Source organism: Protopterus annectens, chromosome 2.part2 (assembly GCF_019279795.1).
Source record: "Protopterus annectens isolate FY-2018-M chromosome 2.part2, PAN1.0, whole genome shotgun sequence".
In the NCBI taxonomy this organism is placed as follows: Eukaryota; Metazoa; Chordata; order Ceratodontiformes; family Protopteridae; genus Protopterus; species Protopterus annectens.
In genome coordinates this window covers 345,522,851-345,550,592 of record NC_056730.1, presented here as the reverse complement: position 1 = coordinate 345,550,592, position 27,742 = coordinate 345,522,851, and the positions used below count along the sequence as shown (strand labels likewise).

The window sequence follows — 27,742 nt, the reverse complement described above, 5'->3', positions numbered from 1 at the left end:
TTATCGAGACATTAATAAAGGAGTTCTAGAGAGAATCTTGGATCTGTGAGGAAGAAGCATGTACATTTTGCATTCCATTACATGTAAAACAGTATTTTTGCAAGTAATGCCATTCTACAGATATTTTCTGGTTACTGGACGTCATAATTGCACCCTGGACTACTGGGTGTGTAGTGTAGAAGGATAAATCTCTGATTATGTCCAGAGGAAAAGTTTCAACAGTGGTTTGAGTGTTGGAATAGCCAGGAAGGGGATGATGGTAATGTGCATAACATATACTGACTCACAGGGGAAGGGGATGATGGCAATGTGCATAACATATACTGACTCACAGGGGAAGGGGATGATGGCCCTGTCAGGACAAACATTTTCCATACAAGTCGTGGTTTGAGAAATACCAGTGGTAGAATGGACTAGAGACATGAGCTTGACAATCTCATTGTAGTGATGGTACTCCTTATAGATGTGTGTGTGTGTGTGTGTGTGTGTGTGTGTGTGTGTGTGTGTGTGTGTGTGTGTGTGTGTGTGTGTGTATGTAGCAATATGTACACAAAAAGGGAGGGCATAGGATGCCCCGTTTTGACACATGTAACTACACTAGTCACAAAGGTTAGACTTATGGCCATACACATATGCCACATTGCAGGGGTTGCTGGAATGCTGTCAAGGGCACAAACATTGCTATGGCTGCTTGTACAGAGGCTTCCCCTAACCAGATGTTTCCATCACTGGAACATTCCTAGGACAGGGGAGAAAACAGACTGGATTTATAGGATGGACATTTTATGGTCAGCTGGCACGGTGGGAAAAAGCACCTAAAAAAAATGAACTGTGAGGTGGAAACTGGAGAAACTATCTTGGCATCTACATCAATACCGTCAATGTGAGTGTCTAAAATGCAGATTGGGACACACCCCTGCTGCTGCTGTGAAGTTGGTATGATATCTACAGAGATACCAAACACATTAAAAACATAAAACTAATACATTTTCTGCTACCCCACACATCAGCTAGTGATATATTGTTCAGGACTAAGCCCAGGAGCATTATGCTGAGGCTTTATTCACCAAAACATCTTTTAATATGAGAGAGTTACTGTCTAGGTTAAACCATGCAGTCCAAATGTGCTGTGTTTTCACTGTGTTATTACTTGGTGCACAAGTTATTGTTTGCAGTACAACCTATAGCACTTTTAGCTTATTTTCACATTTGAAGGAGTTTCCATAGTTCATCAAACTCTTATTCAGCTTGTTATTAAACTTGTCTGTTTTTTGGTATTTTTTTTTTTAGTTTCTTATTAAAATACTCCTTGTAAATGTAAAAAGTAAAGAAAGATTAAAACTGATTGTTGGCTTCCAAATATTTTTTGTCATTGAAATATTTTAGCACCCAGCATGTTTGCTAATTTCTCTTTATTTCATCAGGAAAATACAACCATGTATAAAGAGGATAGCATAACAAATAATAGTGTATATCCTAGTGTGTCGTGAAGCATGATCCTAGATAATAGTGTGTATCCTGGTGTATCATGAAGCATGACAAATAAAAGTGTATATCCTGGTGTATTGTGAAGCATGATCCCAAATAATAGTGTATATCCTGGTGTATCATGAAGCATGATCCCAAATAATAGTGTATATCCTGGTGTATCGTGAAGCATGATCCCAAATAATAGTGTATATCCTAGTGTATCGTGAAGCATGATCCTAGATAATAGTGTGCATCCTGGTGTATCATGAAGCATGACAAATAAAAGTGTATATCCTGGTGTATTGTGAAGCATGATCCCAAATAATAGTGTATATCCTGGTATATCATGAAGCATGATCCCAAATAATAGTGTATATCCTGGTGCATCGTGAAGCATGATCTGAAATAATAGTGTATATCCTGGTGTATCGTAAAGCATGACAAATAATAGTGTATATCCTGGTGTATCATGAAGCATGATCCCAAATAATAGTGTATATCCTGGTGTATCGTGAAGCATGATCCCAAATAATAGTGTATATCCTGGTGTATCGTAAAGCATGACAAATAATAGTGTATATCACGGTATATTGTGAAGCATGATCCCAAATAATAGTGTGTATATCCTGGTGTATCATGAAGTATGATCCCAAAGAACACATTTAAAACATGCTTTTAATCCATGCTTATTTATGTATTTTTTTTTTTGTTTGTTTTTTCATTGAGTAGATGGTCTTATTTGACAACTGTTTTTAGTCATGACCTATGCCGCAAAAAGAAACAGTAGATAATTGACACAAAAAATTAGTCCAACATTCAATCAGTACAATGCAGAAAAATAGCCCCTCTATAAACACGTTCCCTAGGATTCCAAAAGGGTTACCCTGAGTAGTAAGTCCTTGTAAGAACCTCCAGACTTGGCCTTTGTGGTAATTCATTCCAATTAAAGTGACTTTTCCATGAATGGAAAAAAATCACTGCAAAGGGCAGTCCTGCAGGCCATGTTACAGGATAATGAGACAATATGGCAGAGTGGTTAATGCTAGTAAGTCATGTCCTCACTCATGGACATGTCTGTGGATGCTCATTTACACCGTCAAAAGAATCACTCTGCAGTATAATTTAATATGGCCAAATGAAGATGGCCACCCATTCAATTTACTGAGATAAACCACATTGCAGACAAGTGGAGAAATGTTCAATGGTGCCAAAGTGGTGGTGGAGTACATGTGTGTGTGTGTGTGTGTGTGTGTGTGTGTGTGTGTGTGTGTGTGTGTGTGTGTGTGAGTCTGCAGGTGAATGAATGGAGTCAGATGACTTTCTGCATGTGCTTGAGTATTTGAAAGAGTCTCAAAATGAAGAAAATAATTGTAAAATACACAGCAAATACGATAAGCAGAGGTCCAAATCCACAGATGGTAGCTAATATTTTAATAAAAAAACAGGATAAGCGCTTTCATCTTGTTTGCAAGACTTCATCAGATACCTCAAAGTTACATCACATTTCTTTTATACACATCTCAATTAACTTCAATTAAAATTTAAAGAAACGGGAATCCATAAACTCAATACAATGACACTTACATAGACCATAAATACATCCTAAAGCTCTAAAATGTTCCCTCATAACTAGGTGTAGCCAAAGTAAATAAAAGAAAAAATGAATAAAATGAATAAAGAAGAAAATAAAAAATGTATGCATATTCACATTTTTACTGCTTTTGCAATCAATACCAGCTTAATAGTAATATATTGATTTACACCGAGAAAACTTGGATTTTAGCCTAAGCTGCCACTTCAATTCCCTATTAAGCAATACATTTTTAACATCTCCCCCTCTAGGATTTATTTTCACCACATCAATAATCCCAAATTTAAAACCACTAAAAGAAGAACAGTCAATAGAGTGTTTGAACAGTGCACTAGTCTCCTTCTTAATCCTAACATCGTGAAAGTGTTCGTACATTCTTTCTTTAAGGGCCCTCTCCATCTTTTCTATATAGAATGCAGGGCACTTTTCACAAATAGACAAGTACACTATCATTTTTGTGTTACAATTACCTTTACAAAACCACACTATACTGTTCAAACCATTTTGTAAACATACACTACCCTCCATAATAATGTGTGAGCACTGTTTACAGTTACCACATGAACTAGTTGCCTTTTTTATCACGCAATTAGATGGGTCCACTTGTTCAAATTCTCTTTTGAAATTCTTTCCAGTTTTAAAGGAAAATATAGGTTCACACCCCACTACTTCATACAACTCTTTACTAGTTTTAAGCATACTCTAATTGGCCCTTATAATATCAGTAAATATATCTGAAAAGGCATTAAACTCAGTTACACATGCCCTTTGGAACTTGTTATCATCTCTTCCTTTAACCGGTTTATCCAAAGGTTTACCTAATAAAGCCTTGTATCTAGTACCCCAACCTCTGTGTATTTCATCTAACACCCCCTGGACCAACTCTCTTGGGTAACCCCTCTCCATAAATTTCTCACCAAGAAAATTGAGTTCCCCAACTAAGTCAGCTTTTTCTGAGGTCATTCTTGCGATACGTACTGCTTGTCCTTTTACAAGACTTTTTTTCTGAAACATGGGATGATTACTAGTGTAATTCAAAAAACTATTACACCATGTACTTTTTCTAAAAATTCTGGATTTAAACCCATCTTTAGTCTGACAAATAGTAGTGTCAAGACAGTTTATACTAGACTTATCCTACGTATGTGTAAATTTGAAGAAGGTAGTACATTCATTTAAATATTGCATAAAGGTACCTACAGTCTCTTTACTCCCTTACCATAGAACAAATATATCGCCCAAAAATCTCATATAAAGACGTATATTATTACTATATGGACAATTAAAGAAATACCTAAGCTCCCATTCCAACATTACCAGGTTAGCATTAATGAGGGCACAAGCTGCTCCCATTGCCAGCCCACTAGTTTGCTGATAATGTTCACCCTGGAAACATATGTAACTGTGGTCAAGTACCACCTCCATTAATTCAAGAATCAACTAAATTTGATCTTTAGACATACTAGAATATTTATAAATGCTGTCACTAAAAAAATAATGTCTTTTGTGTCTCGGAATGCTAGTAAATAGATCCTTAACATCTATTGTGAGAAAACTGTAACTTTCCTTCCATACCTCATTTGTTAACTTGCTCAAGAACTCCCAAGAATCTTTTATTAAATGATCCGTCTTGGTTGTAATTTCCTTAGTCCAAAAATCCACATAAATTGCAAGGGGGTGAATTTTAGAGTTCCTAGCAGACACAATGGGTCCAAAAGGGGGATCTCTGACACATTTATGTACCTTAGGTACCCCAAAAATGTTGGGGATAATAGGGTTCGTTTGCTTTAAGAAACAATAAGTTTTGCTATCTATTCTATTTTCAAACAAGTATTCCTCTAATAAGGAATCAATTCTACCATAGGCTATAGTAATTTCATTTTTAGAAACCAGAGAATAAGTGTTGGTATCAAGCAAAATGTTTGTTATAACATTGTTATATTCTTCTGTTCCATAAAGCAGTACCCCCTCCCTTGTCAGGCTTCATAATGCATAATTCAAATTGAATCTTCAAATCATTAAGGAACATTTTTTCCCCCTTGTCTAAATTTTGAGGCTCAATAATATACCTATTTCTTTTGTATGCTTCATATATTTCTTCCGTAACACACTTTTCAAACAGCATTAAAACCGCATGAAGGGGTGGATTAATAATACTTTTTCTAGTTAGGCCTGTGTGGTAGTTGTTCACATCTTCCTCTGAATTTTTAAAGAACATACCCAGATTCAACTTTCTAAGATATAATTTAAAGTCAACCAAAATGTTAGCTATGTCCCCATAGCTTGATGACACAAATTTAAATCCTTTAGAGAAAAGGTTAAAATGTTCCTTCTTAAGGGTTAATAATGTATAATTGAAAATCTTGAATCCTTTGTATTTACTTACTGTGCCATCAGTGTCTGCAACAGATACTATTTCACTTTCTTTCCTATTTTTTTCCACCCCTGATTTTTCCCCGTGGTCTAGTATATATGGTGGTGTCCCGGGTCTGAAAAGTGTCGGGATTTGCTGGCCAACCTTTCTAACCTTCTTACCGCTAAAAAATTTTGATTGTGCTCTGAAAGTGAGTCTAACTCATCTAATCGCCTAGTTGGGGTAAGGTCAACCCTCTCATCCCTTCCATGCTCAGTAACCCTTACATCTGTGGGTATCCCCACTTTTCCATTTTTGTTTTTATTATAAAAATTACAAAATGGTTTGAACAGTATAGTGTGGTTTTGTAAAGGTAATTGTAACACAAAAATGATAGTGTACTTGTTTATTTGTGAAAAGTGCCCTGCATTCTATATAGAAAAGATGGAGAGGGCCCTTAAGGAAAGAATGTACGAACACTTTCACGATGTTAGGATTAAGAAGGAGACTAGTGCACTGTTCAAACACTCTACTGACTGTTCTTCTTTTAGTGGTTTTAAATTTGGGATTATTGATGTGGTGAAAATAAATCCTAGAGGGGGAGATGTTAAAAATGTATTGCTTAATACGGAATTGAAGTGGCAGCTTAGGCTAAAATCCAACATTTTTCCCGGTGTAAATCAATATATTACTATTAAGCTGGTGTTGATTGCAAAAGCAGTAAAAATTTGAATATGCATACATTTTTTATTTTCTTCTTTATTCATTTTATTCATTTTTTTCTTTTATTTACTTTGGCTACACCTAGTTATGAAGGAACATTTTAAAGCTTTAGGATGTATTTATGGTCTATGTAAGTGTCATTGTATTGAGTTTATGGATTCGTGTGTCTTTAAATTTTAATTGAAGTTAATCGAGATGGGTATAAAAGAAATGTGATGTAACTTTGAGGTATCTGATGAAGGCTTGCATACAAGATGAAAGCGCTTATCCTGTTATTTTATTAAAATATTTGCTACCATCTGTGGGTTTGGACCTCTGCTTATTGTGTTTGCTGAGTATTTGAAAGAGTCTGTCAGAATATGTGAGGGTGTGCCTATGTAACACTATGCATATGCTGCTAATGGAATTACCACCAGAAAGTGTTTTAGTACAAGCAGAAAAAAAAAGTGATTCAAAACATGCAGATTAGTCTATGGTGTATTCCTCATTGTTGTTACAGCTGTCTGTACATCACTTTTTCCACGATAACTTATATTTGCAGTTTGTACACCTGAAGCCAATTTCTCTGAATTTCAGACATTATTTCTAGAGTTACTACAATAACTGATATATATGTTGGAAATAAGTTCTATTACAAAGCAGATTAATTGGACAGTGAATAAAATAGGTTGTATGACAATCCCCCACCATTAATGCAGTGTTTGCTTTTCATATTAAGGAGATTAAATCAAACACAGGAAAATGTGGTAATTGTTACGCCAGCAATCTTGTTTATCTGGCATACCGTATAGTATGTTCTTCATATTTTACAGGCAAAACCAACCGTATGTTAAAGCAAAGGATGAGAGAACATATTTATGATATACACATGGGGGCACATAATAATGTTTTGCCTAAGCACATGGCCAAGTATGATAGTACACATACATTTAGATTTATGGTTCTAGAAACAGTTAGAAGTAATGAAAGGAGAGGGAATGTTGCCAATAGGACAGAAGTGGCTGAATTAGAATGGATAATCAGGATGAGAGCTACAATGGGGAACGGGCTCAATGAAAGCTTTCATAAAGTCAGTTTTACAGGCAAAGAGCTTAGTAAGATGACAATATGCATCTATGGTTTTAAATTTTAATTGCCTTGTTAATGGCTTTAACTGACTGTTAATTACACAGGAGTTTTTATTGGTTGGAATATATTTTAAATACTAAAGTAAAGAGATGTGTTATCTGATGAAGAGGCAAAATTTGTCTCAAAAGCGCTCACCATTAAAAGTTTCTTTTTTTTTGGATACTGGCTGTGGTTTGGTTCTACTATATTTTTCAGTACTTTTGAATTATGTTTGATCTAAGTTGATCTAAGATGGGTCAGACAGGAAAGCAGATCTAATAATAGAACAGAGTTTGAAATATACTTAACAGAAAGAGCTGTACAAATTTAAAACTGCTTAAGGAATAAATTGTAAAACAGTAAATAATCATACAGAAAATTGCAATATTCATTTCCATTTTAAATGGGGTGGGGGTAACCCACTGTATAAACCTTCCCTTTCTTTATATATTACAGATGTTATACCACCACAGTTTCTCTGCTTTACAGAATATGCCTACATAAGGTAGTTCATGTCCTTATAGATACTTAATATTAAAGAAAGTATTGTGTCATTATATAGGTAATTGGTTGACTAACAAACTTGTTACTGTTCAGAAATGTAATTATTACTGTTTGTTGTTTCTTATACATCATATAACAGAATAAATATGTTTGCACTCAGTGGAAGATTTCATCTAACACAAGCAACACATAAATGAATATACTTGTGACATTGCTCCTCTATCTTCTTTCATCATATTTTAAAACATAATTGTCTATCAAATAATGGTGCAACAATTGCTGTTGCTTTTATTACCTGCAGTGATTAACAGTACATCTCCCACTAAATGCTTGTTCCTATGATTATTAAAATAGCAGACCTGTAGCCAGCCAAATTACTGTATCCATCCACACATCCATGACCTCTTTTTCTCCATTTTCCACAAGGGGTCAGGCTGTCACTTCAAAAATGAAAAGCATCTACAGCCAAGATTCACACAGCTGGCACTGCCATGGTTTTTGTTTCTCACCACTCAAATCCACACACACGCAAATCTACAGCCAATTTTGAATGACCTGTCCACCTAATGCTTGTGTTTGGATTGTGGGGAGAAACAGGAGCACTTGGAGAAAACTCACACAAAAGGCACCCCAGCTGAGAATCAAACTGGAGAACCTCTTGCTGTGAGACAACATCACCATCTACTGTGTCATTGTACTACCCTTATTAATGTACATACTGCTTGTGTTTATATCTTCTTTCTAGACAGTTCAACCACTATAATCCTTTTGAGATTCTTCAGCTCTAGTCTGCGTATTAAAGCTTAGTGAAGAACATGAATATATTCTAATATTAAAAAATCTTTCTTTCTCATCATAACTGCTATAGATACTTGTTCATGTTTTTTTAATCATTCCACAATAGTTATTATTCTCTGACATTATATAAAAAGGAATGCCAAGACATATCTGAAAACCATCTGTGACACTGAAGCTCTGCAGTACGGGTCATTAAGAACAATGTGTAAGATTCTGGTGGTTTCTTATATGAAACCAGTTACCATACTGTCAGATAAATAAAGCTGAGAACTTATTAGGGTCAGGGAATCCAGTAAAACATGACCTGTAGGAAATGGAGACTGCTTTTGTTAGGAAAATAGCTGAAACTCATAATAAAAGTTTCAAGTCTCATGAGAGCTTGTCACTGTTTTCCTAATTAGTCTCAGTTTGCTGTAGAAATAATAAATCTCAGCTAGTATTGTGGTAGCGATCTACTGGCTACAATTTAATGTTTGTTAAATGGATGAGAGGAACAGAAAAATATTTTATATGAAACTTAGTGCAGGCCTTCATTTAGTAATAAACAAAACCTAAGATTTTACATATAAAATAGAACACTGCAACAACCAACTAAATCAGCATTCTAAAGGACAAGCAAAGGGAAGTCGATCATTATGTTAAAAGTCGCTAAATGTAAGTTATTCTTTTGTATTCTTAGAATGTTTTGTACAGTGTTTAATACCTTTTTCATATTTTTTATTCTCTTTGATGCTTGAGCTAAACACTGAGCAAAATTGATTTTACATACTGAAAAGTACACTATGCATGTAGTCCATGTCCAAAAAAAGGATTGAGAACAATAACCTTATAAAATGTCGAGCTTATAGAAATGCAGTCTGGCTAAATTAAGCTTTATCAAGAAACACTGGCACCTAGAAGTAACCCTGTATAATATTAACTCCAGTACATAGAACTTTGATTTTAAATGACTCTGTACTTTCCTGACTCCTGCACATGTGCATGCCTAAGGTGATACACTAAGGCCATCTGCCGTAATTGATAACCTGGGATTAATAGGCAAGTAAGTACACTGTGCAGTGAAAATTAACATAGGCAGCATACTTCTCAACTGTCCAGATTTTCCCAGAATGTTCAGATTTATGGCTCATATTTCTGGTCTGTTCCTAGTGAAATTTATGATTTTCTGACAAATTACAAGAATGATCTGAGGAATGAAGTCACTACATAATGACATACATTTGAGTTTCAGACTTCAAATCCTTCAGAAAATGCATGTTAACACAACCCCTGTTATTCAAGTAACTATCTAAGTTTATAAGAGAAATATTTAAACTCTCTCCCTATCTTTTGGGCCTTTATTCCACAGTTTTGTCAGACTTTGTCCAGATTTCTAGCACTGTCAGGTTGAGAGGTATGATAGGCAGTGCCAACATGCAAGGCAAAGGCAATTATAAGGCATAGAACAGTGGTAAAACAAAAAACAGATAACAGATACGAAGGCAACCAAACAGTCCAAATAGCACGTTTATTCTTTAAAGCGCTTTTCATCAGCTAAATCAGCTGACTTCCTCAGGAACAAGTAAAATCAATTAGAAGCATCCTTGTATATAAAAGATAGGCAATTAAAATATCGTTGTCACGTGACCAAATGAACATCCCATTCATTCTGTTTAAAATGACAGTACAGAACAGCGGTGTTATAGTCCTGACAAAATATTGTTGTACGCAGTATTAGCTAATGATCGCAGAATAACATGGAAATGAGGAAACCTTACACAAATAAGTCACGTAGATTATGTTAATAAAGAATCTGAAATGGCAGACTGATTCAGAAATTCTTAACATGAATGCACAGCATCATGGCAGATACCCATTTTCGATGCCATGATTCACTGTATCCAGCAGGGCTGATGCTACAAATAGAAGTTGCAGTAACATAGCAGCACAGGTGGGAAGCTGCCATGAGAATAAGTACTGAAAGATGTGCATGTCATGGCCCTACACAGTACTGCACCGGATATAGCAACTCGTCACTGGCCCAGAGAAAGTTCACTGTTCCTGCTGGTCATTGATACTGTAAAGCACCTAGTAAACTCTGTCTCCCACAAATGGAATCAAAGGGCGTGCATGATATGCATGTTACTGTGGATACAAAGGTTTTTGCAGAATTAACCACCTTAGCTGCATAGAGCTTCCTGTAACCTACAGGGAACAGTTGAGAGATAGCCCAAGAGTCAGCCTTGTGAATCCAACAATAAATCCTTGATATAATGCTACAGCATGTGTAACAGCATATGGTTCCCCTGTATAATGTAGTAGACAACAAATATGTTGCTTGTCTTATATAACATAACCCATTTCCTGTGGTTCTTGAAGTTATAGACTGCAAATGTATTTTTCAAGATCCTAACTGGTCCAAATGGCTTGAAACATGCCAAAAAGAAGAGTTTTCACTACTTGAACTACCATTTCAAAAGCCACAATACCACCAACAGCTTCTTAAATGGATGACAGCTCTCCATTAACTCCCCATCGGCAAATGCCAATTATTTATCCTAACAGCACTAAGGACAGCCATCTTCCTCACCTCACTCTGCTATATCTATCTATTTATCTATCTATGGGGGTTTAAACTGTTATCACTCTGTGTTTAGTCGACTGCTGATAAGCTGAACCTGTATGGCTGACTGTTGTCTAATCTTGAAGGTGGTATATGTAAGTAGAAGTTGATGTGGGAGGAGCACACATCACACAGTCACCACACATTCTAAGTAGCAACATTAAGTGTAGCCATAAATTAGCATTAGTTCCTATAATAAGTCCTATTTTAAATCCGATTTAAACGAAAAAGGAATTATTTTAACTCTTTTTACTCATTTGATGTACTCTTTTTCATATTAATGTATCATTTCTCCCTGGGCCTCCACTGAAAAGGGATTTGTTTTCGCTGACTCAGTTGTGCTATGCCTGTAAATAACTAAATAAATAAATAAATGCTTAGGAATATTACAAATTCAATAGCTATAAGTCAAGGTATAAACATAGTAAGTTTGTTAACCTAGCCATAAGTGCATTTTTTTAGGCTGAATTAACCTTTAACATACAAGATTATGATCACATTACCAATCGTGACTAGTTTGTCATGTGTTTTAAGAAAAAAAAATTAAATCCAAAAAATGTACCTTAACAGTAAAATAATTAAGTTGAATATCTTGCAATACACAAGGAGTTTTTGCTGCCCTGATATATTACCTGTATCTAAAAAAATCTGTAGGAGCACAAAGCAAATATCATCACTGAAAGCTGTAACACCTCTCATGCTGCCACAGAGAGGACACACAGTGTCAGTCTGTACCTGAGATCAGTGAACAGCTTTATAAGCTGTCACATACTTTGCTCAGCCACATATTTTTGTTACTGCTTATGTGGCAGCATGATATAATTTAGCGGCTTTCAAAGTCTCAGGTTTCTAATGCAGAACTGTGGTGACAGCCAGCTCTGCAGCAACAATAAGCTTGCTAATGGCAGTGAGGTTCATACATAGTCACTTGACCTTACCGAGTTTGTTAAACCAAGGTGCTTATATATGAACCTAACAGGGTTATGTTCTTTATAAATTGGTGTAATTCACATATTTGATTAAGTATGGCTCTGCACCAAGTATTACTTTATCCAGATCCCTAAATAAACCCATAGCTTAGTTCTGGTCTGAGATTTACATTTTCTTCAGCTTGTGTGCAACCTGTACTTTGGTCAGCAATGGGGTGGGGGTGTTCATAGGTTCATATGTGTGTACTAGGCTAAAGGCTCTGGACCCTTTACAAACCTAGCCCACAAAATTGCCTAGGCACCATGACACCAGATGTTAATTCACAGTGCCCCTATCCAACAGGGCAACTGGAATGATCCCAGGAGTGAACTTTCTGTTACCCATCCACTTCTCAACATTTCTCTTGAAGTGGGCCAGCAAGGTGCTCTGCTTGACATGAATGGGAAGCTTATTCCAGAGTATGGGCAGTCTTTGGAAGATGAACCTGTCCCGCTAGCCTGTTCTGTTAATTGTGGTAATGAGGTTGTGATGTCTGGAGCTTGTGGCATGGGGGAATTGGGATTTTTTTAGGTGTAGCGTTTGAAGTAGGGCTGGGTCACACATGGCTTTGTAAGTCAAGCAGAGATCACCTCTAAGTAGACGATAAGAGACAGAGGAAAAGCTGAAGTTTCTTGAGTCTGTCCATGTAGGACATGTGTTTAAGGCCTGGGATCCTTTTTATGAGGTACTTTGTGGCCTCTCCAGCTGTTGTAGGTGTCTGGTCAGATACATGCCAAATGGGGTGTTATAGGTTCATAGGCTCATAGGCTGGTACTAGGCTATCAGCCCTAGGGCCTATACAAGCCTAGCCATAACAATTCTGTGGATATTTCTTCCCACAATATTTACTTCCCTGGACCCCTGTCTAACAGGGCGACTGACATGATCCCCGGGGTGGATTTCCTATCTCCCATCTAATCATCAAGGTTCCTTTTGAAGAGGGCCAAGGAGGCACTCTGCTTGACATGTATGTGCAGTCTATTTCAGAATATGGGGAGTCTCTGGCTCAGGAACCTATCCCTCCAGCATGTTTTGTTCATTGTGATGACAAGACTTAGATCGCTGGAGCATGTGGCTCTGAAGGATTGGGATTTCTTTAAGTGGAGCATGTCCAACAGCTCAGGGTTTGACATGGCCTTGTATGTTAAGCAGAGATCGCCTCTGAGTAGACGATAGGCCTGTGATTCTTTTAGTGAGGTATTTCTGTGGCCTTTCCAGCTGTTGCAGATGTCTTGTGAGGTACATACTAAATGGGGCATTATACTCTATAATGGGTCTAATGAGGGATGAATACAGTGGGACAATGGCCTCCTTTTTTCTGGATGAAAAGCCCTTAGTAATGAGGTGTGCCACATAAAAGGATTTCCTGACTGTTGTGGTGATGTGGTTATCGAAGGTGAGACCACTGTCCACCTGTGTCCCTAAGTCTCTCATCACACATTCTATGTTTAGTGTACTGCCACCTATGTGGTAATTCATGGGTACATGTTTTTTTTTCCAAAGGGGATAACTATATATTTCTTGGCATTACGCTTGAGCCCATGGCTCTGTCACCAGGCATCTGTTTCTGTAAGGCCCTTTTGTAGAATATCCACATCATTTGGGGATTCAGTAATGGCTCCCAGTTTGTAGTCATCTGTGAACTTTGTTAGCCAGAGTCCCTTAGTGTTGGCCTGTACTTCAGAGAAGTAGATGTCAAACAAGAGTGGTCCCAGGACTGAACCTTGAGTTACTCCACTTGTCACTTGTCTGGAGCTGGATTTGGAGTTGGCTACTTTTACAGTCTGGGTTCTGTCAGTAAGCCAGTTGGCAACCCATCGAGTGATGTAGGGATTTATGCCCAGCTTAGTAAGTTTATCTATGATTCCAGAGTGGGGGATGGTGTTGAAGGGCTTGGTGAGGTCCAGATAGGCTGTGTGGACTGTCTTACCCTCGTCCACAGCTCTGGAGACTGATTCAAATAAGTCAATCAGGTTCAGTAGACAAGATCGGCCCTTCACAAACCCAAACTGGGTGGCGTCCAGTGTTTGGAGGTTACCAATGTCTTTGTTTATAAGTTCCATGATAATGCATTCCATGCTCTTACAGCTCAGGCTTGTCAGACTGATGGGATGGTAGTTCCCAGGATCCAAGGTAGATCCCCCCATCGTGGAGTGGGATAACTGTAGCTGTGTGCCACTCAGTGGGCACAAAGCCTGAGGTGATGTAGCAGTGTGCCATATTCGATGATTGGTCTAATGAGGGATGAGTAGAGAGGGATAATGACCTCTTTCTTCCTGGATGCGAAACCTTTGTTTATAAGATGTGCCACGTAGAATGACTTTCTGACCACAATGGCAATGTGGTGGTCGAAGACGAGGTGGCTGTTGACATGGGTGCCCAGATCTCTTATGGCCCCTTCAGTCTTCAGTAGGCTCCTATCAAAGTGGTAATTCCTGGGAACTGAGTTTTTTCCAAAGGGGATGATAACGCATTTTTGGCATTAAGCTTCAGACCATGGTTCTGACACCAGTCATTGGTCTCAGAGAGGCCCCTTTGTAGGATGTCTGCATCACTTGGGGAGTTGATAATGACTCCTAGCTTGCAGTCATCAGTGACCTTGGCCAGCTAAAGTCCTTCTGTATTGGCCTGGACTTCTGAGACATAGATGCCAAACAGGGGAGGGCCCAGAACCGAGCCCTGTGGGACTCCACTATTGACTGGTTAACAATCTGACTTGGAATCTGCAACTTTCACTCTGTGGGTCCTGTCTTGTCTATGAGCCAATTTGCAACCCACCTAGTGATGCAAGGATTGATGCCTAGTTTGGTGAGTTTATCAATGATACCTGAGTGGGGAATGGTATCAAAATCCTTGGTCAGGTCGAGGTAGGCTGCATGCACTGCCTTACCCTCATACAGAGCCTTGGTGACTGCCTCAAAGAAGTTAACCAGGTTCAGCAGGCAGGATCTACCCTTGACAAAGCCAGACTGTGTGGGGTCAAGAATTTGGAGATTGCCTATATCTTTGTTAACTAGGTCCATGATGATGTGCTCCACACTTTGCATACCAGACTCATCAGGCTAATGGGGTGATTTTTCCCAGGGTCTGTTGTTGCTCCCCTTTATGGAGTGGGATGACTGTAGCAGTGCGCCATTTGTTAGGGGCATAGCCCGAGGTAAGGCTGTGATTGAACAGGGCATACAGATGTGATGACAGTTCATTTTGCAGCTCATGTAGGACGCAGCTGGGGAAAATATCAGATCCCCTGGATGCTGTATTCTTGGCTTTTGACAATGCAGCTTTTACCTGCACTGCAGAAATGGTGGGTACCAGGCTTTCTTCTGGTATCGTGGTAGGGCGCTTATGGAGAGAGAGGGGTAAAGTTGGCACTGAATCTGTTGGCCAGTATGTTGGCTATATCTGTTGGCTCATAAGAGGTGCCATTGTGCAATAACTCAGAGCAAATATGGATATTGCCTTTGAGGTTTTTGATATAGCCATAGAAGTCTTTGTGGTTGTTTTTGGTGTCAGTCGCAAGTCTGCCTTCATAGCTGGCTTTAGAGGATTTGATAAGGGATCTCAGCTTGTTGTTGAGACTGATAAGGGAGGTTTTCCTGTCTTGTGACTTCATTTTTTTCTGCAACAGTTTCTTCCTTCTGTTGTAGAGATTATTGATGGCTGGGGACCACCAGATCAGCTTCCTTTTTTTGAAGGAGGTCATCTTAGTTCTATTTGGTATGGCAAGGTCCATGCATTTGTGTACATACTCGTACAGTGCATTGGTGTATAATTCGACAGTCGTGCAGCTATTTTCCTTTGACATGGATGACGAGAACTTAGCCACTTCTGTTTTTAGGAGCTCAAAGTCAGCTTTAGAGAAGTTTTTCAGGGTGGTCACCTTAGCGGAGGGGGTGGGGTGTATATGAGATGGAGATTTCTATGGTGGCCAGTTTGTGGTCAGATTTAACCAGGGAGGAATTGACTATAGGTGTGGAGCAATGGTCTCCCATGTTGGTGATAACCAGGTCGAGGATGTTGCTTCCTCTAGTGGAGATCTGAATGAGCTGGTCCAGGGCATTGGAATTGATAAATTCCAGAAAGCATTGGGCCTGTACATTGCTACTTGAATATTTTTCGTAGTTGATGGAAGGGTAGTTGAAGTCACCCATTATGATAGTATTGGGTTGGACCTTGATAGAGTTCAGGGTGCTTAGGAACTTGGAGTGAGAGTCTAGGGACATGTTTCTGGTTTTGTAGCAGGCTATGACTTGTATCGCTATCTTACCCAGTGTTAGTTGTACCTGAAGTATCTCAGATGCATTGTGCTGGGGTACCAATCTAGAGGTGTGCGTATCCTTTAAGAATATGGAGAAACCACCATCTTTGGAGCTTCTGGACGTATTCTGGAGCCAAAAGATATGGAATGAGTTGTAGACTGGGAGCGCAGGGGTGCTGTCTGCCTCTTTAAACCAGGTCACCATTACAGCACAGATGTCGACATTCTCTATTTTGAGGAAAGCTTTGAACAAGTGCATCTTGAGATTTAGACTTGTAGCATTGAGCAGCAAGACCCTCAGATTGCATTTGTTTGTAGCTTTTATGGTGGAATTTTGGTCTTTGGAACACTGCCTAAAAAAGGCACTATATGAGTGGCAAGAGCCTTAGCCAGTACCCGGAATCCCAGGGGTGACAGATGCAGGCCATCTCTAGCAAAGCATCGAGGTCTGTCAATCATGTCATCCCAGCCAGACAGATACTGGATCCCCTTAGACTGGCACCAGGAACTTAGCCAATTGATGAAGTCAATCATTTTCTGCTCATACTGTGGTATCATTCTGTGACAATAGAATACTGCTCAAGGCCAGGGTCATACCTGCCTGGGCCACATAATCCGAGAGTTCCTTCACATCTCTTTTCATGTAGGCCAGGGAGGTATGTCTCAGGTCATTCCCACCCACATGGACAATGACTGAGTCATATTTATACTTGTTGTGGAGTGACCTGAGTGCATGTGTTATGTGATGGATCCTGGCACCTGATAGACAACTGACTGTCACCTTCTCCTTGTTCAACCTAGTGAGTGGGACATCAGTGTGCCTTACAATTGAATCTCCTATGATTAGTAAACTGGGCAAAGTGTTTTGCCTTAAGGGCTTGGGTTGAGAGGCACACTGTGGTGGTGAGCTATGTGTTCTGGGGTTGGTGTTGTGTTGTGGTGGTCGAGTGTGTTTCTGTCTAGGGGGTCTCTGTTGTTTGGGTAAATTTTTATTGAGAGCCTCCACAAAGGTGGGTGTATGGTTTGTGTTTCTATGTGTGGGTTGTGATGGTTGGTGTTTTGGAGGGCTGTGTGTTTTATGTAGTGAGTTGCAGGTTTTGGCCTTCTCCTCAGACCAGCTAATCCGGTTTTGGTTGGAGTGTGCCCTGCTTCCAGTTTGGTGATATTAGTGCATTTCTCACAGGTATGTGTGTTGGGAGGTAAGAACGTGAGTAATGGGGAGTAAGTCTTGGTAACCTTAGCATTCAACTTTGCTTTGTGAAGATCTGAAGGTATATACTCATATAGGGTTATTAGGATAATACATTTATTTTCAGCACACATATCAAGGGACACATTGCTGTCTAGGCCTTTACAGTCACTGTAATATTCATTTATTTTTGTCTGCATAGCTCTTATGTGAAGCAACTGATCACTATGCAAATGAAAACCATCTTTTCATGTAGCTTACTGCAGCCAACATCAATGATCACTAACAACACTTTCTATGTGAAGTAAACCCTGCTATATAACCAGTACAGGCATTTGTAGGGGCCCATACTGCACTCCTCATGACACTTTATTGTTAAGCATTGTTTATCTCCTATATAGGCAGGTAAACAGCACACTGCTTATGGGTCCAGGATCATTATGCAATAATCCATGAATAAGCTTGGGTATATCAGGATTTACCCACATTAGCGATTAAAGCCCACCATTGGTAAATCCTTATATAAGCACACAGAACTTCTATTATACAATGACATTACTTAAGTAAGAAATTGCTAACCTTTTTTGTATAATGGCATTCTAGTGTTCCTCTGTGTTAGTCCTTGTTTGTTGATGTACTATGCATGTTTATAGGACTTATGTTCTTACACATTCCCAGTATATCAGTGCGGTGCAGGAGAAGTAACTGGGAAAAGGGAATTTCCGTTGTTGTTTCTTTTTTCTTCCATCATAATCTTAATGCAAGAAATCTGGACAAAGCTGAACATAATGGAGGGTCAAAGGTCCAAAAATAAGCTTAGATTTTAAATATTGCTCTTATAAAATTAGAAATTTGCTGGAATACGACAGTTTGTGTTAGTGTGCATTTTTAGAAGGATATGAAGCCTGAACCTGAAATGTCTGTTATTATTTAATAACTTCAGTCCCTACTGGCTTGCCAGAAAGCTACACTTTTTTTTTTATGAGGAACAGACCAAAAACACAAAGCAAAAAATTTAGAGATTTGAGAAGTATGACTGCCAATATTTTGTGAGAGACAGTGCAGAAATACAAGGAAAATCAGGTACCCTTCTTATTCATTAGTTTTGCAGAATGTACCTGATTTTTCTCATATTTTGCTGTGTTTCTTGGCATATACCAATAAAATGTATGGCTGCTGAATGGTACTTCAGCAGACAGACTTTTTTCTGTTGGTATATGCTCAGTTTACAGCAGGCATGCTAGATGGACTGTCCAGACTACTCATTTTTGAACAGTAATGAACAGCCATTGTATAATAATTAATATACGGGTTAATTTAAACATTATCAAAATATGTATACTGCAGTGGGTAATAAAGATATACTGCTTCTAACAGATGGAAAAAATGAAGATTATGATGACTATATAGTATATGTGCCACATATTTATTTTCATTAGATAAAACACAACTTTTATTACAACTGCTTTACTCATTTTTTTCAGATCTAGTCATAATCAATCAAACTAATAGAGTATTATAACTTGGCAGACTTACTAAAATGTTTCACTTAAAAACTGTGGAGACCAGAAATGTGATAATTGCTCTGTAAGTTACAGAATACTTACAGTATGAAATGGAAGCTCTTATTTAAATTACTAAAAGAAAAGCCTCTAAGGTGGTCAGAAAATGCAGCTGCCGTAGAACTATGTAACACACATCGCGTGGCTTTTTAACTTTAGAATGAAGCGGTCTGAGACCATAAATTATTTGAAAGACATAAAACCAGTAAAACCAGTGCTGCTTTACGAAAAGGAATTTCAAGGCCAGTTGCTGTCCACAGAGACCACCACAAAAATGCCAGCTATGGAATCATGAAAGGCTGTCAATGCTATTTGATCTTATAAGTTACTTAATGTCTTTACCATAAGAAACCAGGCAGAAAGATTTAACTTTCTTGAAATTTTTGAGTAATGTAAAGACAATCAAACTGTGTCATAAGAACAAGTCTGAATCTTCGAGTTCATCACCTCAGTAGAACATCATTGTTAAAGCATTCCGTATTTGCCATTTTTTTAATTAAAGGAAAAATACACCTCAAAAACATGAACTACAGATTTAATATCTGAAACACTTAATTACTTAATGTGTTCAAAGTTTTACCAGTAAAAATATTTTAAGTGTTACAACATCACATTTCCAATTCACTAGACCAAACAGCCCCAGCCCACACTTAAGGTAAACAGCTGCTGGATAAGTCATTGGAAGGTGGCATACCTGGAAACCACATGGTTGCTACTACTTACAAGAAGCACCACATATTTTACTCCCTTTTCCTTATCTTATAGTAATGCAAACAGTTTAATAAGAATGAATAAAAAACATTGTCTAAACCATGAATCTAAAAAAACAAATTATTACAAAAATGTGAAAAAAATCAGAAACATTTTCAGGTGAAATAACCATTTAAATATTGTCATGGAAGAAATGGAATAAAACACTTAAATATTTCATAACTCTTAAGCATGCAGAGTAGAAGCAGCTTATTTTTTGTGGCAATTTAATGATGCTTATATCCTTGCAACAGTCCCATTTTTCCCAGAATGCTCATAGCTAAAGAAAATACAGCTTTGAAAACAACATTAGCTTTTAGTACCACTTTTAGATCAATATGTCTCTATGTGCTTAGCTTTTATTTAAGCAACATTATTCTATTTCTTTGGAAAGAATAAGCAATTGCACTATACTCTTCTGAAGACAGCAAATGCATGACAGGAAAAAAAAATTACTTTTTTAATGTGGCCAACACGTCATATAAAATGGTCCCCTAATCACCAAAACTTTCTATACAAGCTGTGTGCATAGCTGTTATTGCATTTGAGCAACTGATACTTTTTCTATATGATTAGGTGTTGCAATTCCTTCTTTATACATGGATCTAATGTGTGGAGCTATTTTAAATGCACATTATGCAAGAAAGTTTACTATAATACAAAATGTTATATATACTTCAATAAACACTTTACAAACCGTTATCCATGTGTCCACACATGAGCACGCCCTCATCCACGTACACCAACACCCCCCCACACACAAACAGAAACGTACACTAACTGAATTCACAAAATAGATATTATGAATGCAGTTCATTGTAATGTGAAAAACAAAGCACCTACTCTGACTATACAAGCATAAAACTAAACAGAATTTGTTACTGTACATAACATACACCATGATATTGCATTTATTTTAGAATATGTGCGGTTTTAGCTACATGTCATATACATATCAGTTTATCTCTCTCTCTCTGTCAATATATATATATATATATATATATATATATATATATATATATATATATATATATATATATATATATATATATATGGGTCTACTTGATATGGTCGACATTTCAGAATGTCGAAATTCATATCGCTGAGACCATACGATCGACATTTGAAATGTCGACCATACAAGTAGAACATATAAAAACAAAAAAAAAACCTACCTTAATGCTGCTAGCATGGGGGCTTTGCCCCCCCTAAACCCCCCCCCAGGGGGATCTGCCCCCCAAACCCCCAGAACTTGAATATACCAACTCCAAGATCACACTACAGTGCAGAAGTGGAAATCTTTCCATTCCGCACTGTAGGGAGATGCGGGTTCCCCATGATCGACCATATGAATGTCAACATTGTGAAATGGCCATTTGAAGGTGACTCATATATATATATATATATATATATATATATATATATATATATATATATATATATATATATATATATATATATAAGCATGAGTGTTTTTCAGTGTGTGTCTGTGTGTGCTCATAGGTTCATACTAGCCTATCTGAGGTTTCATAGATTAGTACTAAGCTAACTGCCCTTGCTAGCCATTTTAAGCCTAGCCAGTTATCCCTTATGAGACTCAAACCCTGCACCTTGTGTTTGTAAGGCAAGCACCTTAACCATTAGGCCACCCTCCCAACCTGTGTGTGTGTGTTCATGTGCATGTCCTGCACCCTTCAAATCGATGATAATTAGTTATTCAGTATATGCTATTTGAGTATGAATCTCAGCATGTCTCTTGCAGTTTAATGGGTTTCCATATGCATTTTTACAAAATGTGAATTTCAAGGCAATATGTATACTGATTCTCACGCTAAGTCTGTTTTCAATGTGAGAGTCTTTTGTTTAGGAAATGGCTATCAGTGTTTTTTTTTTTCTAAAATCTGAAATAAACATTTTAAATGAAATAAAAAAATCTCTGTAAAAATAAAGAAGAAAATAATATGTGCATTGACAGTTTAGAATAGTGATTATGATAAATGGGGTAAGACAAATAATTTGATATTAGTATGGCTGAAGGGGGCCTGCTTTATTTCCCTCCATATGGTCCCATTTGTGTACGATGTGGGTCTGTTGACTCTGGGGCTGTATGCTACAACAATACAGCATTATTAGCTGTTCTTCAAGTAGGTCAGACCTGTACTAAGTGATGTCAGATGGGATAGCTATTCTTGATGACAGAGAAGACATAGGGAGGTCAAAAATGAGATGGAGGTGTCCTGTAAGAATGTAAGCCCCCCCCCCCCACACACAGAGTAGTGTATGTTGTATACAGTAATATTTCAGATTTCTGTATGACTTATTGGTTGTTGAATAAATCTGTTGCAACATTTATATTGACTTTAATTGTTTTGCTTTTTCCATTGCACTAAAGAATGAATTTATTCATAGGCCTGGATTGTGTAATATAGAGCAAACATGCTGCATTTTAGTTGTATAAACATGTTGGATTTTAATAATATATTTTTGCAAGAGCTTTAAGCCTCTAGCAACTGCAAAGGGTCTGACGTTTTTCAGGCTAATCTGCATTATTTGAAGTGATGATCAGAAGAATCAGTTCTTCAGCATCCATTATATAATCATTATTGCATACTTCTGTGATATATTGTTCTCTACAAGACCTGACTGTAAAGGATTTCAGCATTTAGATAAAAAATTTTACTCTGGCAGTTAGCACAGAGGACAAAAGCTTTTATTTGTTACTGAGCTGCTTCTTATGGAAGGGTGCAGGGTTTGAATCTTTCCACCTTCACTTATCTACTGTGTAACATTGAACAAGTCACTTAACCAGACAGTGTGCTGGGGCAATTGTGAAGTTGGGTGAATCTCCTTAATGACCCTCAGAACTCCATGCCTAGTAATAAAGAACCTATTGTTGTTTGCCAGCCGTTCCCTATTTCATAACTTATGTAGTTGAGGAAGTATTATGGTAATATCACCAGCACACCACTTTTTAATATAACATATGCAATTTATTGTTCAAGGACAGCAGACACTGCATTGGTAGATGAAGCACTGAACTGCATAGTTGTTTGCTAACAGCAACCTCTGCATTAGTAATAGTGGAATTATTCAGATGGCTTTTACTTCAGCTGTCATAAATACTCTTCCATTTAAGCAGTGCTACACGTGGCTGGATCTTATGATTTGTTGCTAGTGATCTTTGTATAATTTCATGTAGTTTATCCAAAGCTACCAATTAAGTACATGCAATTTATTTATTCATAAGAATGAGCGGTGTACACAGTTAACAAAGTTGCTATAACTGCTGGTGGGGTGGGTGGTGGTAGCGGTGGTTGCTCCCTGTTGATGAAATGACATTGTGTTCTCATTTGGTCATCTGGCTTTCATGGACAGTGCATGTGTATGTTTCTGGATTAAGCTTGAATACTTTGGCTAATGTGTGCTGGTGTGAAATAAATTTTAAATGTTACTTTGCTCACTAGTAATTTTTTGACACAGACATCTGCGAAGGATACAGTTGATGATGGAGTTATAATTTCTGAGTTTTGGAGGTGTCTCTGGATATAAATGTGCAGATAATCAACAACTAGCCAGATGCATTTTCAATGAATCTGAGTTTCATGTGAAAACAAGTTTACTGTTGCTCATGTTACATCTGTTTTCAGTGTGAGACTTTTATTTTGTTTAGTGAATGGCCATCAGTATTTCTGCTATAAAATGTGAAGTAAATATCTTAAATCAAATTTCTTTAATAACTGTAAAAACAGAGAAGAAAATACTATGCACACTGACAGGTTTGAGCAATGTTTATTGGAAGTGGGGAGAACAACCAAGTACAGGGATGTTGGAATGCCGGGGGGGGGGGGTGGCTAGTCAATTATCCTGTCTGGGCTCCCATTTTATAATGACTTGGCTATGGCAGTAAGTACTAGATACACATTTCTACGAAGATGACTAATGTATTTTTGGGTAGGATAACATTGCATCTATAGGATAAAGGTGTAAGATGAGCAAGTGGGTACTGTGAAAATGGGAGAAGGCTAATTAATGTCACGAGAAACATGGCATTGGTATTTTGCTGCTTGAAAGACATGACAGATCTCAAAACTTTTGTTTATAGTCAATTGTACATGTGGTAATTTTGTCAAAGGTTAAACATTAAAAGTAAGTAAAATCAGTGAGTAAAGTGGTCAGTTTTGATGACTGTGTATGTTTTGTATGGTGAATGCTAAGCTGGAAGAATGTAGGACTGTTTAGGGGTTAGGAGTGTACAAACAAGTGTTTGCAGGTTAGAGTTAGATTAAAGGCTAGGTTAGGGGTTAGATTTTGTATGCAATTGTGACATGTTAGCATTAGAGATAGGATTAGGTAAGGAGATAGATTCCATTTACTTGATGCATGTGGTGTGTGTGTGTGTTTGAGCCTGCCTTGTTTAGTGTTAGTGTCATATACATGTTTTTCTAAGGTAAGGTGTCAGGTTAGGATTAGAGGCAATGAAAGAGTTTGGGTTAGCAGCCATTATTGGCGTGTGTCTGGGTGAAATCACCCATACAAACTATGGTCATCATTATTCCCATTTGAAGAAAAATATTAGTTGATTGTTTGTTTTATGATCTTTCTGCACCTTTTAAACCTAAACAACCTTATGTCCATTTGTCCTTCTTCAATATACTCAAATATATATATATATATATATATATATATAAATATATATATATATATATATAATACACACACACACACACACACACACACACACACACACACACACACACACACACACACACACACACACACACACACACACACACACACACACACACACACTATCTCTAGTCATAACTTGCAAAAGCGAACCTAAATTGAGTTCATCTATCCAACAATAAAAAGTTAAAATACTATAAAAAATAAACAAATAAATAAAAAATAAAAGCAAAATTCATATTATATGCATGTTCAATCCCCCCACTCTTCCCACACCCTATGGAATTTAAATATACTAACTGTGTGATTGTACAACAATGGTGAATGGACAAATTCTCACTCCCCGCTGCACTAATTGTCGTTGTGTTGCTGTGTTCAAGATGCCCAGATAAGAAAGTGAGTTGTTGGCATAGATTTAGAAAGGGCTATCACATAAGTAGCTTTTGAGACAGTGTATGCTGTTTTCCCACAGAAATTGCTTTATGCAGTTTTGGAGTAGAAGGAATGGTTAACTGTCAAAAAGGCATATGTCATGTTGACAAGAAAGATCTTCAGAGAATAGTCCATTATTGAATGTATAAATCTGCTCAATGGTGCTTAGAAATGTAATGTGAGTACTAAAGCAGTGACTGTGTTCATGTTATTCGTCACATAACAAGTTGTAACTATTTTTATATTTAAATAAATGCTGTAGATTAGTTTTTTTAAAAATCTTGTGGCATAAATTGGAAATAAGTCTGTGATACTTCAGTTGTCAGAGAGAATGAATTTTCGGAAGAGGAATGATGACTCACTGACTGAATGCTTGCTAGAGGTACAATATTGGCTTGTAATTTAGAGGAAACGGATATGTGCAAGTGGTTTTACAATTTTAGCTGCTGCCAGAATTAGGAATTTATGACGTAATTTGCTTAATTTAGTTCCTGATGTGTTTACTTCACTAAGTAAGGTTCTTTTTGATGCAATAAGCAATTCTTGATTAAGCGTATTATGTGGTTTATTTTAGTAATAATAAAATCCATTGGGATGACAAGGCATATATACTTCATGAGAATGCAGTGTTTGCCTAATTAGACCTAGTGAAGGCACAACAAAAATATATAGTTCTTCATGTAAATTTGAGACATCCTACTGTAAGTTCTGCGAACTGAAAAATGCAAATGTGACTAGCTCAGAATCTGAATCAACTCTTAAATTACTGGTACTTAGGTAATAACCCCTTCTGTGTGATAAGCAAGCTCAATGTCACTGTGTGAGGTGTGCATCCCCTCCCCCCAAAATACCTTGCTTGCTGTGCCAAGCAACTTTTATACCATAATAAGAAGTTTATCTTTTGTGCCTTACAGCATCATGCCAGAAGTTGCAGAATAGAGCTTCTAAGAGTTAGGCAGTTCTGTCCCACTTGGACTGACATTCTACAATAAGTCATTTTCAAACTGACAAACACTGCAGGGCAGAATTATGAGGTGCTGTACTCCTGAGTGAGCTGTCCTTTGCATGAAAAGTTTAACAGAGGTCCTGTTTGTATGAGTTGGTGGTATGTGGATGTTATCAAAAAGAGTAGTATTCTTTACAAACCGAGTAACATCATGCAAAATTTAAAAACACAATCATCTACTTAGAATAAAAATATTCTTCAATATTTCTTCACCCTTTTTTATTTTATATTTGCATAAAACATAGAATATCAAACATAAACATGATAATATATTACATTCCTTATCCTCCCTGTCATTTCTTCCATAACTAGTTTCTGCCTATCTTTTTATTTCTTACTAATCCTGTTTTCATTATAAAAAAACTTCATTGCATCTGGCCAACCAAATGTTCCAAATACATGCAAATAATTTACTTATTGTACCCCACTTATATGTTCAGTGCCTTTATAAGCTACATAAAATCATTTAAATATGCATGTTTTCTATATTCCATCTATCTCTCATTCCTGTCCAGATCTTGTTTTTAATTTCACAGTGTAAAAAAAACAAAACATGCTCAATTGTTTCTTCCTTGTAATATACTTTTCAGATAACTGCTTGCACTTCATAGGTGACTTTTTTGGAAATTTATTAATTATCAGTTTCCTGAAGGAAAAAAATCTTCACATTATTTAATATATCCATATCATTCCATTTTCTTCTTATAATAGCTTCTGCATCCTATATAATATGTTCCTCTGAGTACATAGCTTTAAAACAAAATGGCTACAATCTCTCATGGGTCAAAGCAGTAAATGACATTCAGACTGCTACTTTATGTGATGGTAATGGCTGAAGACAAACTGACTGAGGTGACGTCTTCATACAGAACTAAAAACTGAGTCAAAATTGCAAGCTTATTAAATGTTGAATCTGTTAGAAAAAAGTTTCTTCCTCCTCATTTACAATTAACTCAGAGCTGATTGTATATCATGAGAATGATATATGTACATAGTTGTAGCACACCTGCCTCAGGGATGTGTGAAGATTTGCCCTACTTCATAAAATATTACCAGTTTTAAACATTCATTTGTTGTTCTATCACATTCTGCATCCAAAGAAACACATGAAGTGAAATTGTACAAAATCCACCTGAAAACGTTTAACACTGTTTTTTTTTTTACTCAAATGTTTTATTTGATTTTCCAATAACAATTTAGAAAACAGAATAATTTACAATTTAAATGACAAATAATCATAAACTATGTACAAAATTTACAGAGGCCTCAAACAGAAAAGATGGGAATAGCAAATAATATAAACAAATAAAAAGGTTATACAATATTCAATAGTTCTTGCTTCTAGATTGATTAATTAGATGGAGTTGTATCTGGTTTTAATAAAGGAGAAAACCCTTCTTCCAAGGATTATTAGTCAATTTTCTAGGAGAAATTCTTCTTACTTTTATTTCCATTGATGCTACTTCGTCCAGTAGAGTCATGAAGGCTTCAACAGTTGGAATGGAGGGTGACATCCATCTTCTTGTGATGCATTTTTTGGCTACTGCCAAAATTGTCAAAAGAAGATATTTATTTTTGTTATTCATTGTAATAGAATCATTTATATTCAAAAAAATTAAAGATTTTGAAAATATAAACGAATCATTAAAGATAGCTTGAAGGAAATTTCCAATGTCTTCCCAAATTTTTTTAATGAGAGAATGTTTATAAAAGATATGAGACCAATCAGCCTTACAATTTAG

At 37.1% G+C, this 27,742-nt stretch overlaps 1 protein-coding gene across 1 annotated transcript in view; it reads right to left on the bottom strand.

Annotated features, from left to right (window-relative positions):
• The window catches only part of COL19A1 (collagen type XIX alpha 1 chain), a gene marked incomplete in the record, with an annotated part of 3,251,042 nt that overhangs the window by 1,390,248 nt on the left and 1,833,052 nt on the right, over window positions 1-27,742 (bottom strand).